General features: G+C 43.7%; 1 protein-coding gene across 2 annotated transcripts in view; it reads right to left on the reverse strand.

The window, feature by feature from the left end:
* The window catches only part of LOC134349186 (fibroblast growth factor 1-like), a 100,035-nt gene that overhangs the window by 60,135 nt on the left and 19,243 nt on the right, over positions 1-20,657 (reverse strand). The window contains exon 1 of one of the 2 annotated variants that reach the window (XM_063053136.1): positions 3,691-4,008. The exons of the other annotated variant lie outside the window; for it this stretch is intronic. The gene's annotated coding sequence lies outside the window, so the exon portion shown is untranslated. Of the gene's footprint in view, positions 1-3,690; positions 4,009-20,657 lie in introns of those variants that run through there. 2 annotated transcript variants of the gene reach the window in all.

Here is a 20,657-nt window from a genome sequence, read left to right on the forward strand (position 1 = left end):
AGATGATAGGCAGGTGGTACCAAGTAGGAGAGGTGAGTTGGAAGATGGGCAGGTGAATGATAGAACAAAGAGAGAAAGAGGAAAAGAAAGTAAATTGGGTGGGGGTGGGGGTGGGGGGGGAGGGGAATGCCAAGATGGACGACAGCTGCTAGAAGGATACAAGCAGGAGCATAAAGCACTACCAGAGCGGGATCTAGATAAGTGACGGAGGTGAGACGGGGAACCGTTAGGGGGAGAGGTGAAGGACAGATGTACAGATGTGGCGAGCTTGGGGGTAAACCTGCATGTGGTGAGTGGATAGAGGCAGGAGGAAGGGGGTAAAGAGGGTGAAGAGGGAGGCTTGGGGCAAAGTGGGAAAGGGGATAAAAGTGGGAGGACAGGAGGATCAGAAAAATGGAAGTGGGGTGAGGGAAGGGGAAGAAAAATGAATTAAGTGAGGGGGGTGTTGGGTCACTTAAAATTGGAAAACTCAATAGGAATGCCAGGTGGAATACAAGGTGTTGCTCCTCCAGTTTACATTCCAAGTTCAAAGTTCACAGTAACTTTATTATCAAAGTACATATATATCACCATATACAACCCTGAGATTCATTTTCTTGTGGGCATACACAGTAAATTTATAAAACACAATAGAATCGGGACAGATAAACAGCCAATGTGCAAAAGATAAAACATTGTGCGAATACAAAAGAAGAAATAAATAACTCCATGTGCAATAAGTATCGAGAACATGAGATGAAGAGTTCTTGAAAGTGAGCCCATAGGTTGTGGGCAAATTCAGGGATGTGGTGAGTGAAGATGAGTGAAGATGGTTCAAGAACCTGATGGTTGAGGGCTAATAACTGTTCTTGAACTTGGTGGTATGAGTCCTGAGGATTCTGTACCTTCTTCCTGAAGGCAGCAGCAAGAAGAGAGCATGTCCTGGCTGGTGGGGTCCTTGATGATGGATGCTGCTTTCCTGCAACACTGCTCCATGTAGATGTCCTCAGTGGTGGAGAGGGCTTTACCCGTGATGGACTGGGCCATGTCCACTACTTTTTGTAGGATTTTCCTTTCACGGGTATTGGTGTTTCCATACCAGACTGTGATGTAGCCAGTCAATATACTTTCCAGCGCTCATCCATTGAAGTTTGTCAAAGTTTTAGATGTCTTGCCAAATCCTTGCAGGTTTCTAAAGAAGTAGATGCACTGTCATGCTTTCCTTGTAATGACATTTACTTGCTGGGCCCAGGACAGATCCTCTGAGGAATTTAAAGTTGTTGACCCTCTCCACCTCTGATGCCCAGATGAGGACTGGCTCATGGACCTCCAATTTCCTCCTCCTGAAGTCAATAATCAGCTCCTTGAACGCACCCTTGCTTCACGCCATTTGAGGTGTTGAAGGTCTCAGATGGGGAACCATCTGAGAACACTTCTCCTGTCATGCCATCGTGGAGCAGGGCGGATGAGTGTAGTGAATTTCTGCAGGCAGCCAAGCTTTCTAAGGATGATCCATAGCGCTTTTCTGTTGACCATATTAAACGCCTTCATCAGATCAATGAAGACAGAGTATAATGTCATGCTCTGTTCCAGGCACTTCTCCTGTATCTGTCTCACTGCGAAGATCATGTCGACAGTGCTGTGTTCAGGATGAGAGCCACATTGCAACTCGGGAAGGTTCTCTTCTGACACTGTTGGAACCAGTGCTCGTCAAACTCCTCTTCACCCAAATGCTGAAGCATGCTGTTAAGGACATAGACTTGGGTATCTACATAAGATATCGCCTAGACGGATCGATGTTTGACCTGAGACGCCTTGCTGCAAAGACCAAAACGTTGAGGAGGCTCATCACTGAAGCCCTGTTTGCTGATGACTGTGCCCTCATGGCCCACCAGGAGAACCACCTGCAGACGATTGTCGACAAGTTCTCCGCAGCCTCAAAGCTGCTCGGCCTGACAATCAGCCTCGGTAAGTCAGAAGTTCTCCTACAACCTGCACCAAACAATCACCCTCCTCAGCCATGCATCACTATCGACGGCACTGTCCTGAAGAATATGGAGAGCTACAAGTATCTAGGAAGCACCATCTCTAGTGATGGATCCCTTGACAAACAGATCATAGCAAGCATCCAGAAAGCCAGCCAGGCACTCGGGAAACTCCGTGTCAAAGTTCTGGAGCACAAGGACATTCAGCTTTCAAACAGGCTCAAGGTGTACAAGGCTGTGGTCCTCACCTCTCTCCCGTACGCCTGCAAAACCTGGGCCCTGTACCACAGGCACATCAAACAGCTGGAGCAGTTTCACATGCGCTTTCTGCGGTCGATCATGAGGATTTGATGACAAGACCGAATCACCAACCAGGATGTCCTTGACAGAGCCAACAGCACAAGCATTGAGACAAGGATCCTCCAGGCTCAGCTACGCTGGACTGGCCATGTAATCCTCAAGGGTGAAACAAGAATCCCCAGGCAGCTGCGCTACGGTGAGCTTGAGCATGGCAGTCGCAATCAGAGCCGCCCCAAAAAAAGATTCAAAGACAATCTGAAATCGTATATCAAAAGGGCAGACCTCCAGCCTCGACAACTTGAGGAGTCTGCAGCCGACAGGGCTGCGTGGCGTGCCCTGACCAGAAAAGCTGCATCTGACTTTGAGGATGACCAAAATCAGCACCTTGCAGCAGCACGAGACCAACACCACAAAGCTGTGTGTGCACCTGTTCTAACAACTGCCATTCCATGTTCAACCTGCAACCGCATGTGTGATTCAGCCTTAGGCCTGCGAAGCCACATGCGTATCCATAGATGACTGCACAATGTTTAGTCTTCCTCGGAGCCCGAGAGACAACCACCAATGGATAGGTACATGGAGCTTAGAAAAATAAAGGGCTATGGGTATCCCTAGGTAATTTCTATAGTAAGGACATTTTCAGTACAGCTTTGTGGGCCAAAGGGCCTGTATTGTACTGTAGGTTTTCTGTGTTTCTATGTTTCTAAACAGGGTGGGAAGAGGTGCTGTCTAAATAGCTGGAGGAGTTGGCAGGTTTAATGGGAAGATTTAAGGATCAAAAGGAGAGGGAAAGGAGGTTAAAAAAGCAATTGCACTGAGTTTTAAAATGGAGAGCAAAGTTCTTCTTTTCCTCTATTAATCCTGGATATGAGTCAGAATCTTAACAATTCCCCTTTCAGCTTTTCAAAATACATTCACATTTTATCACATCGGATCAAAATATTTCAGGTGAATTGTGGTTAGTCGAACTCAAACTAGACTTTCCGAACCTGGCCTCAGCTCTGAATTTTATACCACATTTATTCACCACCCTTTACAACAAACATGGACCCCTTTTACTGTGGAAGTCTGTCTGAAGACACTCAATAAAAATATTTTTGAAAGCAAACCCAGTGTTTTAAAAATAGTGGGGGAGGCAGTTTCAGATTCATGTTCCTAGAGCAATGCAACAGTTAAATTATAGATCTGTGGCATAAACAGCAAACATACAGATTAGAATAGAGCAGTAGCTCTTCTGAGACAAGAAAGCAGCCTCTTTTAATGTGGATTTTGTCTTATTATAATCTAAAATCTCAGACGGAGGCAGTTTAATCCAAATTGAACTCATGTCGGCCTACAAAAATTGAGTGTCATCCTGACAACATTAGACTTACTGTTCAGTGTGACTCTGGCACAGTCCAAGGTATGTACTGAAGGGTTTCCTTACCTTTTGAGAAATCTGGGGATCCACACAATGTGCTGGAAGGAGATGGCAGCAGGGGATACAGAGAGCAGGGATGAAAGGCCTCAGAGTGCAAGGGCTGCCTGTCGTGTGATTGCACTGCCTGAGCCGATAGCCAGTCAGACTCCTAATCCTGCAGCCGACTGTCCCTGCGAGACTGCGAGGTTAGGGTTGTACAATCCAGTGTAGCAACCAACAAACACGTCGACAGCCTGTGCTGAGTGCAGGTTGCTTCTGGGTGGATTCTCGGTGCAAGAGCACAAGGACAGAGTGTTCTAGTTCCTCTGAATTGTTTGCCGATCGCACTGTCTGAACGAATCACTGCTCAGTAACCTGGCTTCACACGCCCTCACTGGTTTCTCAGCCATAACTATGGGCTTTCTGAAACTACGTTTGCTCAGATCCCCTTGAATAATTTCCGTAACCAACCATTACTGCTGAACTTCAGTTACTTGGAAAATAAGCTTTAAACGAAACTATCTCTCAAAGTACATACCTTGCCACAGAACCAGTAAATAAACTTTGGTTTCAGCTTTTTATTTATTTATTTAAAGATACAGTACAGTAACCGGCCCTTCAGGCCCAACGAGACCGTGCAGCCCAACTACACCCTGATGACCAATTACACCCGGGTGACTGATTAAACCCAGGTGACCAATCACACCCAGGTGACCAATTACACCCAGGTGACCGATCACACCCGGGTGACCAATCACACCCAGGTGACCAATCACACCCAGGTGACCAATTACACCCAGGTGACCGATCACACCCGGGTGACCAATCACACCCAGGTGACCAATTACACCCAGGTGACTGATTAAACCCAGGTGACCAATCACACCCAGGTGACCAATCACACCCGGGTGACCAATTACACCCAGGTGACCGATCAGACCCGGGTGACCAATCACACCCAGGTGACCAATTACACCCAGGTGACCGATCACACCCGGGTGACCAATCACACCCAGGTGACCAATTACACCCAGGTGACTGATTAAACCCAGGTGACCAATCACACCCAGGTGACCAATCACACCCGGGTGACCAATTACACCCAGGTGACCGATCACACCCGGGTGACCGATCACACCCCAGTGACCAATTACACCTAGGTGACCGATTGCACCCAGGTGACCGATTTCACCCAGGTGACCGATTAAACCCCAGTGACCAATCACACCCGGGTGACCAATTACACCCAGGTGACTGATTAAACCCAGGTGACCAATCACACCCAGGTGACCAATCACACCCGGGTGACCAATTACACCCAGGTGACCGATCACACCCCAGTGACCAATTACACCTAGGTGACCGATTGCACCCAGGTGACCGATTTCACCCAGGTGACCGATTAAACCCCAGTGACCAATCACACCCGGGTGACCGATTACACCCAGGTGACTGATTAAACCCAGGTGACCAATTACACCCAGGTGACCAATTACACCCCGGTGACCAATCACACCCAGGTGACCAATTACTGTACACCCCAGTGACCAATTACTGTACACCCCAGTGACCAATCACACCTCAGTAACCGATTACACCCCAGTGACCAATTACACCCAGGTGACCGATTACACCCAGGTGACCGATTAAACCCAGGTGACCAATTACACCCCGTGACCAATTACACCCAGGTGATCAATTACACCTCAGTAACCGATTACACCCCAGTGACCAATTACACCCAGGTGACCAATTACACCCCAGTGACCAATTACTCCCAGGTGATCGATTAAACCCAGGTGACCGATTACACCCGGGTGGCCGATTCCACCCAGGTGACCAATTGGCCTACTAACCCCTGACCCCTTTGAGATGCAGGAGGAAACCGGTGCAGCTGGAGAAAACCCACTTGGTCAAGGGGAGGACATACAAACCCCACAGAGACAGTGGTGAGAACTGAACCTGGGTCGCTGGTGCTGTAACGTGTTACTCTAACTGTTAAGCTACTGTGCTGCCCCTGCAAAGAAAAGCAGTAATATTCACACAGTTCAAGAAAGATACACCAACCTCATGTGCAGGTGACAAATTTAACAGCCTTCATTTAAAGTGTGTGGTAATAGTGAAGATGAAAAGTTCATCATGTCCCAACACCCAGATACCCTTTTAAAGGTGATGTAAGTAGGGTTGCCAACTGTCCCGTATTTGCTGGGATATCCCGTATATTGGGCTAAATTGGTTTGTTCCATACGGGACCACCCTTGTCCCGTATTTCCCTCACTAAGGTAGAGCATTCCTATGAAACCGTTCGTAAGCTGAAATGGCGTGAAGCGAAGAAGCAATTACCATTAATTTATATGGGAAAAATTTTTGAGCGTTCCCAGACCCAAAAGATAACCTACCAAATCATACCAATAACACTTAAAACCTAAAATAACACTAACATATAGTAAAAGCAGGAATGATATGATAAATACACAGCCTAAATAAAGTAGAAATAATGTATGTACAGTGTAGCAGAATCGGGAAGATTAAGCCAAAACCGATTTGTAGAAAAAGATCGGCACGTACACGCATGCACACGTCATGTATACGCACGTCACGCATGCGCACACGGGTGCCCACGCAAGGCTTCATGGTCATGGTAGTCTTTCTCGGGGTAAACACAAGTGTTCCGTATTTGACTGCTACTTTTGTCCCTTATTTGGGAGTGAGAAAGTTGGCAAAACTAGATGTACGTGAACATTTATTTTTCAAACATATACGTTATTCACAATATAATTTGTAAATACAGTGCAGCCACTGAGTCAAAGAGTTATAGAGCAATAGGCCCTTCAGCCCAGCACATGAATGCTAGCCAAATTGCTGGCTCAAGCTAGTCACATTGGACCATACTCATCTAAATCTTGGCTGCCCATGTACCTATCTAAATACCTTTTAGAAAATGTAATTGTACCTGCTTCTACAGTTTCCTCTGTCAACTTGTTCATGGTACCCACCTCCTTCTGTGTGAGAAGTTGCCCCTCATGTCACCTTTAAATTTCACCTTCAAATTATATCCTTCCTAGTAGGGACATCCCACTCAGTGGCCACTTGATTAGGTACGTCCTGTATCAAATAAAGTGGCCTTTGAGTGTATGTTCATGGTCTTCTGCTGCTGTACCCCGTCCAATTCGAGGTTCAATGTGTTGTACATTCAGAGATGTTTTTCTACATTTCGCTGTTGTAATGTGTTTTTATTTCAGTCTCTGTCGCCCTCCTATCGGCTTGAGACAGTCTGGCCACTCCCCTCTGACCTATCTCATTAACAAGACACTTTCACCCACAGAACTGCTGCTCAGTGGATTTCTTTTTCGCACTATTCTCTCTAAGCTCTAGAGACTGTTGTATGTGAAAATCCCAAGAGATCAGCAGTTTGTGAAATACTCAAACCACCCCATCTGGCACCAACAATCATTCCATGGTCAAAGTCACTTTGAGCACATTTTTTCCACATTCTGAAGTTTGAACAACTGAACCTTTTCTGCATGATCTGATGCATTGAGTTGCTGCCGCATGATTGGCTGATTAGATAGTTACATTAACGAGCAGGTGTGCGGATGGACCTAATAAAGTGGCCAGAGTCTATCACTGTACCATCAATTCAATACTTTCTTTTACAATGCATCAATGCCACACATGTTTCTTCCTTTAAAAAGTGCACCCATGAAGTGTCTGAGACAGTGTTATACTGAGTCCATTTCCTCAGTGTCTGGGGACTTTTCCCGTATGGCCTTTGTTGAGGCTGCTTTGAGCTTCAGTTTGTTCTTCAGCACGTACACCTCCACCCGGGAATATGCTAGTCAGCAGCATTCAGTTGTGGGCATTAATTATACTGGAAGACTAATAATTTTATGGGATACCAAACTGAGTTGACGATTCCACAGGAGTGGTTGATGTTTATCTTGGTGTGTGTCTCTGGGACCTGGCAGAGGAACACTGAGCTCTCTGTTGCACAGCCACTTAGGACAAAGCTCGACAAGAACCATTGCATCTTTTTACAGAGACCTCATGGCAAATGTGGAAGATCATGATTTATGTACCACAACCATCTCAAGTGGGAGTGAGACTCCAGCTATTCGTGAATGATTTGAGGAGGAGGGCCTCTTTCAACACCAGCCAAGCAAGGCTTTGCTGTTTGTCTGTGAGATGGAGAATCCTGCCATACTACTTCACTCATCTGTGTGGAAACCATATCCATCTCTTTCACCTGCAAGGCTTTAGTGGCATTCTGTGCTGACCGGAGTCTGATGGATTTGTCATCAAAAATATTTTCATGCAATAACTTTTTTATGGAGTACAAGCTGTGTAGCAAGGTCCAAATGAATGAAATGTTCTGCAGCAACAACACAGGTCCATCCTTGGCAAAATTGAGATAAAGAAATTCTTCGTTACATATACAAAACTTTATTCAAAGGATTACATTATCACAACAATACATTATGATACAATAACATACACAAAACGCTGGAGGATCTCAGCAGGTCAGGCGGCACCTATGGAAATAAATATAGTTGACATTTCGGGCTGAGAATTTTCATCAATCCGTAGATACAGCCTGACATGCTGAGTTCCTCCAGAATTTTATGTGTTTTGCTCCAGATTTCCAGCATTGGCAGAATCTCTTGTGTTTACTATTATACAATATTCTGGACTTCATAAAACACACTATTTACAGATTCAACTGAAAATACCATTATCACTGTACGAAACCCTTAGTGGCTTCAGGTGGAACTCAGCAGACTGTGACACATAGTGTTTCTGTAGTCAGGTTCTATGCATAGTTTGATCCAGACCTAACACTAATGTGGTCATCAAATGAGGGCTCCATTGGGTACATTTATTTCCCCTTTCTCTGAAGATCTGCACATCACAATTCAACAGAGGAGATCCATTTTAGATCTTCAGATGAAGCAGAGGGTGGCTCAGGTGACCACCTTTTGGTGAAGTCAGTTGTTAGTGATGAAATGCACCCTCACCCTCAATGGTATTTGTTCAGTTAAAGAAAAAGGGTACTTGAAGATCAAGACCTCAGAATTGGCAAAGAGCTCTTGGCCCCAGAGGCAGCAATGATCTCAACCCACATTTACGTTTATGACTTATAGTGGACACCTCAAGGTGCCTGAATGATACTATGGGTACTATCTCCAAAAATTTACTGGAAGGATGCACAAACACAAGTTTGTGTCCTCTCCCACACCAATATCCTCAGAAGTGAGGTTTTTATTATACTCAATTGGACACATTGAGCAGGCCGCATTGCTTACATTCCAGATACCAAACTCCCATAACAGTTTGTTATTTATAAGCTTTGCCATAGAGAGCACTCAGTGGACCAAGGGAAAGATTCAAGGGTGTAGTCAAAGTTCCCTTGGAAAATAATGCATCAGCTCCACTGCTTCTTATGGCTGCTCAGAGGAGAAATTGATCACCCAGGTTGGTATTGATGAATACCAAGAGGAGAATGAGAAGCCGTACATAAATATCAGGAAAGGGGATTCACCTTATACAGGTCAGGCAGTCTCCTACCAAATCTGCGGTAGCATCTGAAAATGCCAATCTGCCTTCATCAGTCACCTCAGAACGCACAAAATTGGAGGGGATAGAAGTACATGTGCTGCACCCTCATCTATCACCGAGGAGGTGCAAGAGCCTGAAGGCACACACTCAACAATTCAGGGATGGCTTTTCCCCCTCTATCATCAGATTTCCGAATGGATATTGAACCCATGAACACTACCTCACCACCTCTTTTTCCCCTGTTTTGGCACTAATTATTTAACTAACTTTTTAAATATAGATGCACGTGTTGTAATTTAGAGTTTTTAATTATGTATTACAATGTACTGCTGATGCATAGCAATACATTTCACGAGATATGCCAATGATGTTAATCCTGATTCTGATTCCGAAGTCATCCTCAACACAAAGGGAATGCCTCAGAAGAAGAACGTAATTTGTGACTTTAACGGTATTTTGTTGGATGATCACGACAATTTTCCTGCCACATGACAAATAAGTGAAGCTTTTCTACAAATTATATCCACATTATGAGACAAAACAAAAAAGTCTAATTTCTGATCTTTCACTGCCAATTGTGGCTTTGAGAAAGAGGCATTCCCACTGAGACCTGCTCTAACATTTCCCATTTATTTTCATGCCATTTGATGGTACAATATAAATCACATTCTAAGATTGTTGTCTAATAATTGAAATTGTATATTTGATGTGCCTGACTAATGACTAAACATTAGTTGCATTTTTACAAAAAAGAAAAGATATACTATAAGTACACTGTTTTTCAGGGACATCAATTATTGACTCTGTTTTACACTATTCAGACACACTCTAATGACATTTCCAGGAAACAAATTTAATTTGACATTGAGGAAAGGACATTCTTTTGGATCTAATTCCCGGGCTGCATCTGTGAAGGATGTTACAGACAAAGTCTAGTACATCTGGATTTTTGCAACCCTGGGCACAATAAAATCTATATCTTGAGTATTGCATTGAATATATCCTGCAGTATCGCTTAGCAATTCACAAGAGCAATGAGTCTAATGGTTTGAGGTGGGTTGTCTCCATAGTCGTGCTCTACTTAAGATAGCACTGTATCAGAAATTACAGATGTCAATAATCTTAATTTTATGATGCACCTAGTTTCTGAAGTATTAACAGCAGTAGAAATTTTTCGATAAAGTTAAGATACCAATCCAAATCTGTTGCTTGTTTATAGGTTTCATTATTCTAAAGCTTTCTGGAGACCAACCACAGCCTTAGCCCAGATCACCTGTAGGCTTGTTCACCACAGTTTCTGAATGGCAACTGCATGTTGAATTTGGCGAGCAATTAAAATTTCCTGACCTCATCACATCATCACTGAGGCCTGACATGGTCATTCTGTCAGAAACCTTGAAGCAGGTGGTCATGGGAAAACTGACTGTGCTTCAGGAAGACCAGGTTGAGGAGACGTTTTCACGTAAGAAAGACAAATACCAGGAGCTGCTACAGCAGTGTCAGAGACAGGGGTGGAGGGCACGATGCAGCCCTATGGAGGAGGGGTGTAGAGGTTTTGCTGCCTGATCACTGTGCAGAACCTACTCTCTCCTTGGCACTAGAAAAGTGCCATCAGGACCATAACAGAGGCTGCCGAGCGAGCCGAGGATCAAAAGGTGTGACATGTGGGCCAGTGCTGCTGGGACACAAGCCTGGGCCTGATCAAACCTGGCTGGGGCCTGGGCGAGGGTATCTAATGTTGAAAGACCTAAAACACCCAATAACCCCAGGTTACATCACTGATGATGTGTCCCAGCACATCATGTTGGTAGTAGGTAAGTTATTGGAGGGAGTACTAAGAGACAGAATCTACAAGCATTTGGATAGACAGGGACTTATTAGGGAGAGTCAACATGGCTTTGTGCGTGGTAGGTCATGTTTGACCAATCTATTGGAGTTTTTCAAGGAGGTTACCAGGAAAGTGGATATTGTCTACATGGACTTCAGTAAGGCCTTTGACAAGGTCCCGCATGGGAGGTTAGTTAGGAAAATTCAGTCGCTAGGTATACATGGAGAGGTGGTAAATTGGATTAGACATTGGCTCAATGGAAGAAGCCAAAGAGTGGTAGTAGAGAATTGCTTCTCTGAGTGGAGCCCTGTGACTAGTGGTGTGCCACAGGGATCGGTGCTGGGTCCGTTGTTATTTGTCATCTATATCAATGATCTGGATGATAATGTGGAAAATTGGATCAGCAAATTTGCTGATGATACAAAGATTGGAGGTGTAGTAGACAGTGAGGAAGGTTTTCAGAGCCTGCAGAGGGACTTGGACCAGCTGGAAAAATGGGCTGAAAAATGGCAGATGGAGTTTAATGCAGACAAGTGTGAGGTATTGCACGTTGGAAGGACAAACCAACGTAGATCATACAGGGTTAATGGTAAGGCACTGAGGAGTGCAGTAGAACAGAGGGATCTGGGAATACAGATACAAAATTCCCTAAAAGTGGTGTCACAGGTAGGTAGGGTCGTAAAGAGAGCTTTTGGTACATTGGCCTTTATAATCAAAGTATTGAGTATAAGAGCTGGAATGTTATGATGAGGTTGTATAAGGCATTGGTGAGGCCGAATCTGGAGTATTGTCTTCAGTTTTGGTCACCAAATTACAGGAAGGATATAAATAAGGTTGAAAGAGTGCAGAGAAGGTTTACAAGGATGTTGCTGGGACTTGAGAAACTCAGTTACAGAGAAAGGTTGAATAGGTTAGGACTTTATTCCCTGGAGCGTAGAAAAATGAGGGGAGATTTGATAGAGGTATATAAAATATGATGGATATAGATAGATTGAATGCAAGCAGGCTTTTTCCACTGAGGCAAGGGGAGAAAAAAACCAGAGGACATGGGTTAAAGGTGAGGGGGGAAAAGTTTAAAGGGAACATTAGTGGGGGCTTCTTCACACAGGGAGTGGTGGGAGTATGGAATGAGCTGCCAGACGAGGTGGTAAATGCGGGTTCTTTTTTAACATTTAAGAATAAATTGGACGGATACATGGATGGGAGGTGTATGGAGGGATATGGTCCGTGTGCAGATCAGTGGGACTAGGCAGAAAATGGTTCGGCACAGCCAAGAAGGGCCAAAAGGCCTGTTTCTGTGCTGTAGTTTCTATGGTTCTATGGTTCTATGGATATATCTCAGCATCACTTAAAGCTAGCTAAAACCCCACAGTACATTAAATCTATCCCTTTGACCAAGCTTTTGGCTTCCTGTCATAATATCTCCATTAACTCAGTGCCGATGATGCTCCTGGAGGTTTTAGTCAGGTTGATTAGCCACTGTGAATTGACCCTGTGCAGGTGGGAGGTAGAATCTGGGGAGAGTTAGTGGGAACATGGGAGAATTAGTGCGGGAATGGAAATTCCTCTGTGAAACAGCATGGGATAAATGGACCAAAATGCCGTCTCCTACGTCATAAGGAAATATAAAAATGCAAGTTAATGTTGAAAGTTGACCTTGTGTATAACAAAGTAGCAACAGAGCGCATGGTGGCATGGTAGCTGAGCGGTTAGCGTAACGCTATTACAACGCCAGTGACCTGGCTTCAATCCCGCCACTGTCTGTAAGGAGTTTGTACATTCTCCCCATCGCCATGAGGGTTTCCTCCAGGTGCTCCAGCTTCCTCCCACAGTCCAAAAATGTACGGATTACAAGGTTAATTGGTCACATGGGGGTAATTGGTTGATATGAGCTTGTTGGGGTAGAGGGGCCTGTTACTGTGCTGTATTTCCAAATCCAACTCTAAAAGGGCCAAGTTGGCTAATGTCTACTACATATGTCCCCATAGATGGTGCACACAATCTCTCAGTTTCCAGCTGATTTATGACTGTTTATGCATTTGCTCAGCTGATTTTGGACATTTCTATTATACTTTGTTGCCATCTAGTGATTTGATCCTCTCATTACAATCAGATATTTCCCTGTGCCTCTTACTCATTTCTCCTTCCTTGCCATTATTAACAACGTCAGGATTTGTTGCCTCTTCCTAATTCCCACTGAACTGCGTGGCTTGTTTGACTTTTTCAGAGGGTAGCTGAGGGTCATCATATGGTCTGGAATTACAATGTAGAGCATCAATGAACCAAATGGATTTTGCAACAGTTGAACTAAATGAATTTGACCTACCATCTTGCTATTAGTTTGGGGGTCTGGATGACTACTAAACTACTGAACCCTGATAGGATGGAGCTTCCTCCACTCTCCACTGACCTGGCCACATACATATACACAAAGTTGCCACGTTATCAGGAACGCCTATATATTTGCTCATTAATGCAAATATCTAATCAGCAAATCATGTGGCAGCAACTTAATGAATAAAAACTCACAGACAGAGTCAAGAGAGTCAGTTGTTGTTCAGATCAAATACCAGAATGGGGAAGGAATATGATCTAAATGATTTTGACCATGGAATAATCATTGGTGCCAGACAGGGTGGTTTGAGTATCTCAGAAACTGCTGATCTCCTAGAGTTTCAATGCACAACAGTCTGTAGAACAGGGATTTCCAACATTTCTAATGCCATGGACCAATACCATTAAGCAAGGGGTCTGTTGACCTTAGGTTGGGATCCCTGCTCTAGAGTTTTAGTCATAGTCATACTTTATTGATCCCGGGGGAAATCGGTTTTCTCTACAGTTGCACCATAAATAATTAAATAGTAATGAAACCATAAATAATTAAATAGTAATATGTAAATTATGCAAGGAAATAAGTCCAGGACCAGCCTACTGGCTCAGGGTGTCTGACCCTCCAAGGGAGGAGTTGTAAAGTTTGATGGCCACAGGCAGGAATGACTTCCTATGACGCTCTGTGTTGCATCTGGGTGGAATGAGTCTCTGGCTGAATGTACTCCTGTGTCCAACTAGCACATTATGTAGTGAATGGGAGACATTGTCCAAGATGGCATGCAACTTGGACAGCATCCTCTTTTCTGACACCACCGTCAGAGAGTCCAGTTCCATCCCCACAACATCACTGGCCTTACGAATGAGTTTGTTGATTCTGTTGGTGTCTGCTACCCTCAGCCTGCTGCCTCAGCACACAACAGCAAACATGATCTCACTAGCCACCAAAGACGCGTAGAACATCCTCAGCATCGTCCGGCAGATGTTAAAGGACCTCAGTCTCCTCTGGAAATAGAGTCTTCTCTGTTTACAGAGAATGGTGCAAAAAACAAAAAAGAAAACATCTAGTGAGTGGTAGCTCTGTGGGTGAAAACACCTCGTTCATGAGAGAGGTCAGATGAGAATGGCCAGACTGGTTCAAGCTGACAGGAAGGCGACAGTAACTCAAATAACCACACACTACAACAGTGGTGGGCAGACGAGCATCTCTGAATGCACTAACTGTCGAACTTCGAAGTGGATGAGCTGCAGCAGCAGAAGACCACAAACTTACACTCAATAGCCATTTTATTAGGTAGAAGAGGTATTTAACAAAGTGGTTGCTGAGTGTAAGTCCAGTTTGAGTAAGTGCAAACACATCTATTGCACTTCCCTTTTTTTCTCATCTTTTAAAAGTCCTACATTATTTTTGCAGCCACTTGAGGCCAAGAATCAGTATTTATTTAGAGATACAGCAAGGTATCAGGCCCTTCAAGGCAACAGGCCCCCGCTGCTCAAGTACACTCATATGACCAATTAACCTGCTAACTTCCATGTCTTTGGAATGTGGGAGGGAATGGGAGAATCTGGAGGAAACCTATGTGGTCCCGGGAAGAACATACAAACTCCTTACAGACAGTGAACCCGGATCACTGGTGCTGGAATAGCATTACACTAACCACTACGCTACTGTGCTGCCCAAGCAAAATAGTTTACAAGCACGTCTACCCTTTTATTTTACTAAAAGCAACCTCAGCTTTCCTTATTGTACTTGCATATTTGTTTTATAATATCAGTCAGCACCTTCCCCACAACGCAATATTGCCACAACTGTATGGAGTACTAAACTACACCTTATAATTTCTGTTATTAACCTTGACTGGTTATATCCAGAACTTTAATCTTATTAAAAGCATATAGCAGACAAGCCACACAGGCAGTGGAGTGTGGAATCATTACACTGATTGTTATAACACGCAGGCTGAGCTACGGGATCTATACTTGCGATGGAAAAATGACAGATGATATCACAGCTGAATGGGACTGTTGTGCTAGATACTGTGAGACTGTTTCCTCAGGCTGGAGATGTAGGATAAAGCAGTCAGTACTGAGATGAGGAAATATGTCTTTCCCTGTGGATATTGCAAATGTTTGAATTCGGAGGCTCAGTGCGACATCCAACCCTTTCAATTCCGTTCCACCATGTAGATTCAACTCCTGTCTGTTCCACCAGCCCTCCTTATTTTTTCTGTACAGGTCATACCTTCCCCAGAAGAGATCCCAATGATCAATAAATGACTGAATCCCTGCCTCCTGCACCAGTTCCTCAGCCACACATTCAATTGCTAAATCATTCTATTCTTACCCTCACTGGTGTGTGAGATACTACCCTGGAGGTCTCGTTTTTCAGCTTCCTACCTAGCTCCCTAAAATCTCTCTTCAGGATTTCTTCACCTCTGTTATTGGTGCCATTCTGCCCATCTAGAATGCCGTGGACCCGATCTGAGACATCCCTGACCTTGGCACCTGGGAAGCAACTGTCCTTTGAGAAAGAGAGTTCCAAAGGCTCACAACTACTGAGAGAAAGAGAAAAAAATTCACCTCATTTCTATCTTTAAAGGGCACAAATTGATAGGCTAATTGGTCATTGTAAATTTCCCGTGATTAGGCTATTGTTAAATTGGGGGGTTGGGGAGGGTCTCTGTGTGGCGTGGCTCGAAGGGCCGGTGTGGCCTATTCCGTGCTGTACCTCAATAAGTAAATAAATAAATGTTTAAAGCTCAAGTTTCAAAGTAAATTTATTATCAAAGTATGTGAATGTTATAATGTATATTATAATGAGATCTATTTTCTTTTGCATGCATTTACAAGAAAAAGAAGACACACAATAGATTTTTACAGAAAATTATGCATGAACAGACAAAGACTGACAAACAACCAATGTGCAAAAGAAGACAAGCTGTGCAAATAAAAAATAATTCCCTCTTCAAAGTTAGAATCTGCTTTCATAAGCACCAGTATTCCTCCATCACTTTGACCAAATATCCATCACCAATGACTGAAGCTAGGCGCTGGGACAGATAAGGCCCTCATTCTGTTCCTGCTCTGTCAGTTCCTGGGGGCTGAAGGAATGTATATGAGGTATAATGCATTTTCTGGTTCAACATGCAAGGTCAGAAAAAATGCTTTTTCTGTTACAACCAATATATGAGGTATATGAATTTTCTGTTATGATACACACCCAACTGCACGAGCTACCAGGGTTTAGATGCTTTAACTCTCTGGAAAATGGATAGCTGGCGTGGCTCCTTTAAAGATTCAGGCCACCCTGCTAATTGGTGCCCATGTTTGGCACGAGGATTTTAGTTTTTAAAGAGCACCTGAACTGAGGTTCAGTGCAGAATCGTCACCTCTACTTGTATTATTGTCTAGTGTCTAGCTTAGTACTCTGTTCTCATTTCAGTCTTGTATCATGTCTCAATTCTAGTCTTGGATTCTCCAGCACTTGGGTCCTAACCATTCTCGTCTTGGTCTCGCGACACATTTCCTTGAACATGAAGCAAAAGTGGCCTCTCTGGTGAAGAACTGGGAGATATGGCGCAGGGATCAGCAGCGGTGGCCTGGGATATCGATGGCTGAGAAACTGTGAGTGATAGTGCCTCTGACCTCTGACTCTGATAGTAACTTACTTTGCCTCTGGCTTTGACATTGACTCTGAGACTGCGCTTGAAATGCAGGAGATCATTGATCGCAAAGCAAGTAAAGGATACAGTTTGCACATGGGATCTTTAAACAGCACAGTTTGAGAATAAATGACGTTATGTTACACTATACTGTATATGAATAACCATGGTATAGTATATGTGAACAGCCTCAGACTAATGAGGTTGAATATGTCTCAGCAGGCAGATATTTGGGAAAATAGTTTTATGCTGAAACAAAAATGCTGTAGAGCAGAAAAGTCTGGTGAACAGACGAAGAAATGTGCTTCTGGTGGGTGCAAAATTACCTAGAGATATACACAGAGTTACAATCCTCTAGTTTTTGATTGCACAACAATCCATCTATTGTACCCAGTGCTCTCAATGTGGCCTCCTCTATAAGGGTGAGGCCCAATGTAGACTGGGGGATTGCTATGTCAAACACCTTTACTCCATTCTCAAAAACCAGGATTTCCCAGTGGCCAACCAGTTTAATTCCAGTCCCCACTCCCATTCCAACATGTTAGCTCATGGCTTTCTCTACTGCCATGATGACACCAACCTCTGGTTGCTGGAGCAACAGCTCATATCATCTAGGTAGCTTCTAACCTAATGACTGATGGTGCTGCTCCAACCTGTTATTCGCCTTTACTCTCTCATTAATGCTGGATTAATGTGGTATTAAACTTGCATTTTCGACTGTTTACCCCGAACAATGCACTGCATTCTAAAAGGATTATTCTTGTGTTGTTTTTAAATCGGATTTTCATTTTTGCACATTGTGTTTCTCTTAATTTGGAAATGCTTACAATGAGCCTATAGATGTTAAACCCAATGTTTCAGTGAATGCTTGGAAAATTGTTCGCAAAATATGCAAATTCCACCAGTGTGATGTCTAATGCTTTAGATGTTTTTTGATATTTTAGTCAATGCGTTAAGTCTTGCATTTCATATTTGGCAATTTTAAACAACGGACCAGAGATTTCTTATCAGCTGTGAACTGGGTCTTTTCTTGGAAGAAGGGGACATTATAATTTACAGAGCTGTAAATGAAAGGTAACAAAAACAAATGAAACCAAAATGTTTCAAAACAAAACGATGTTTTACAAGTAGTTGCATTAATGCCTATCATATTTTCAGATGTTTTGATTGATGTTTCATTGTTGTTCCTCTGTAAGAAACCAATGTGTATGATGTTCTGTGGGCTGTACTTCATGTCCTTCTTATCAGCAGTTTATGATTGCACTGCTATGATGGAATTTTTGTGGACATCAGTTTGGCCCGTGCTTTAGCGCTGATAACTTTCCTCATTCACACTTCCTTCGCACTCCTGCTTTCTTGGTGTGTTGAAGGCAAAGCTGATTCCAACCCCTCCTCCCTGGTCACCTTCTCGAACTCGTTCCGTCCCATGGCCTTGAATTGGGTAAAACCAACCTCCTTATATTCTTTTCACTGAGACTCCATAAAATGAACTCATTGTCCTTGATTCTCATGTTAAATTTTAGTTTTCCCAAGATACAGGATGTGGCAACTTGTTGAACTTCCTCAACTTAACAGAAACTGCACAATGAAACCTGAATTTTGAATCTTACAGAGAAACATAGAAAACCTACAGCATAATACAGGCCCTTCGGCCCAGAGAGTTGTGCCGATCATGTCCCTACCTTAGAAATTACTAGGCTTACCTATAGCCCTTTATTTTTCTAAGCTCCATGTACCTATCCAAAAGTCTCTTAAAAGACCCTATCATATCCTCCTCCACCACCATTGCCGGCAGCCCATTCCACGCACTCACCACTCTCCGAGTAAAAAACTTACTCCTGACATCTCTTCTGTACCTACTCCCCAGCACCTTAAACCTGTATCCTCTTGTGGCAACCATTTCAGCCCTGGGAAAAAGCCTCTGACTATCCACACGATCAATACCTCTCATCATCTTATACACCTCTATCAGGTCACCTCTCATCCTCCAGCACTCCAAGGAGAAAAGACCAAGTTCACTCAACCTATTCACATAAGGCATGCTCCCCAATCCAGGCAACATCCTTGTAAATCTCCCGTGCACCCATTCAATGGCTTCCACATCCTTCCTGTAGTGAGGTGACCAGAACTGAGCACAGCACTCCAAGTGGGGTCTGACCAGGGTCCTATATAGCTGCAACATTACTTCTTGACTCCTAAATTAAGTTCCATGATTGATGAAGACCAATACACCATATGCCTTCTTAACCACAGAGTCAACCTGCGCAGCAGCTTTGAGTGTCCTATGGACTCGGACCCCAAGACCCCTCTGATCCTCCACACTGCCAAGAGTCTTACCATTAATACTATATTCTGCCATTATACTTGACCGACCAAAATGAACCACTTCACACTTATCTGGGTTGAACTCCATCTGCCACTTCTCAGTCCATTTTTGTATCCTATCGATGCCCCGTTGTAACCTCTGACAGCCCTCCACACTATCCACAACACCTCCAACCTTTGTGTCATCAGAAAACTTACTAACCTATCACTCCACTTCCTCATCCAGGTCATTTATAAAAATCACGAACAGTAAGGGTCCCAGAACAGATCCCTGAGGCACACCACTGCTGACTGACTTCCATGCAGAATATGATCTGTCTACAATCTTGGAAGTAGTACATTGTGTCTTCTGAACAAATTTAAAAAGATTTGTAAATACTCTACAGCACTGTGCAAAAATCATAGGCACATTCATATAGGTAGGGAGCCTCAGACTTTAGCACGGTACTGTATTGGTGAATGTGGAGCAGAGAGCAAGTTTGTAAATCTGGCAGCAGCAAAGGATGTTGGGAATGGCAAGGGTGGGGTGCCGCAGGTGCATTGTGGGACAGGAGATAGAGAAAGAGTGCCAGTGGTGCTGTGGGGAGGGGAGGGGGGCATTGTGGCACTGGTGCAGACACACCCAGCCTTGAGACACCAGGCAAGGTCATTTGATTCCAAATAATTGGTTTATTGATCATCACAGAATGTCTCTCTGGTGCTTCCCGCTCCCTCCCCTCTCCCTTCCCTTTCTCACAACTAAGATCCCCTTCTCCCTGCCTCCTTCCCATTCAGTCTATAACAGAGACCTATATCAGAATCAGGTTTATCATCACTCAAATGTGTCATGAATTTTTTTTTGCGACAGCAGTACAGTGCAGTACATAAAATTACTACAGTACTGTGCAAATGTCTTGGGCATTCTAGCTACATAAATGTGCCTAAGATTTTTGCACAGTCCTATACATTCCCTTGTCATTGTAATATTCTTACTGCTTTAGAAACAGTGACAATTTAGTTGAAAGAATGTGATAGCATTTGTTATCAGGTGTAACACGACCCTGAGTGTTTAACTTCATTGGCCTTGAAACTGGATTTCAATAACACTGAAAAAAATTGGAAAATGAAAATTTACAGGGATGTTGCTGGGACTAGAGGACCTGAGTTATAATGGAAGATTGAATAGGTTAGGATTTTATACTCTAGAACACAGAAGATTAAGGGGAGATTTACAGAGGTATACAAAATTATGAGTTGTATGGATAGGGTAAATGCAAACAGGCTTTTCCCACCTAGGTTAGGTGCAACTATGACTA

This window comes from Mobula hypostoma, chromosome 7 (genome assembly GCF_963921235.1).
Source record: "Mobula hypostoma chromosome 7, sMobHyp1.1, whole genome shotgun sequence".
Taxonomy (NCBI): domain Eukaryota; kingdom Metazoa; phylum Chordata; class Chondrichthyes; order Myliobatiformes; family Myliobatidae; genus Mobula; species Mobula hypostoma.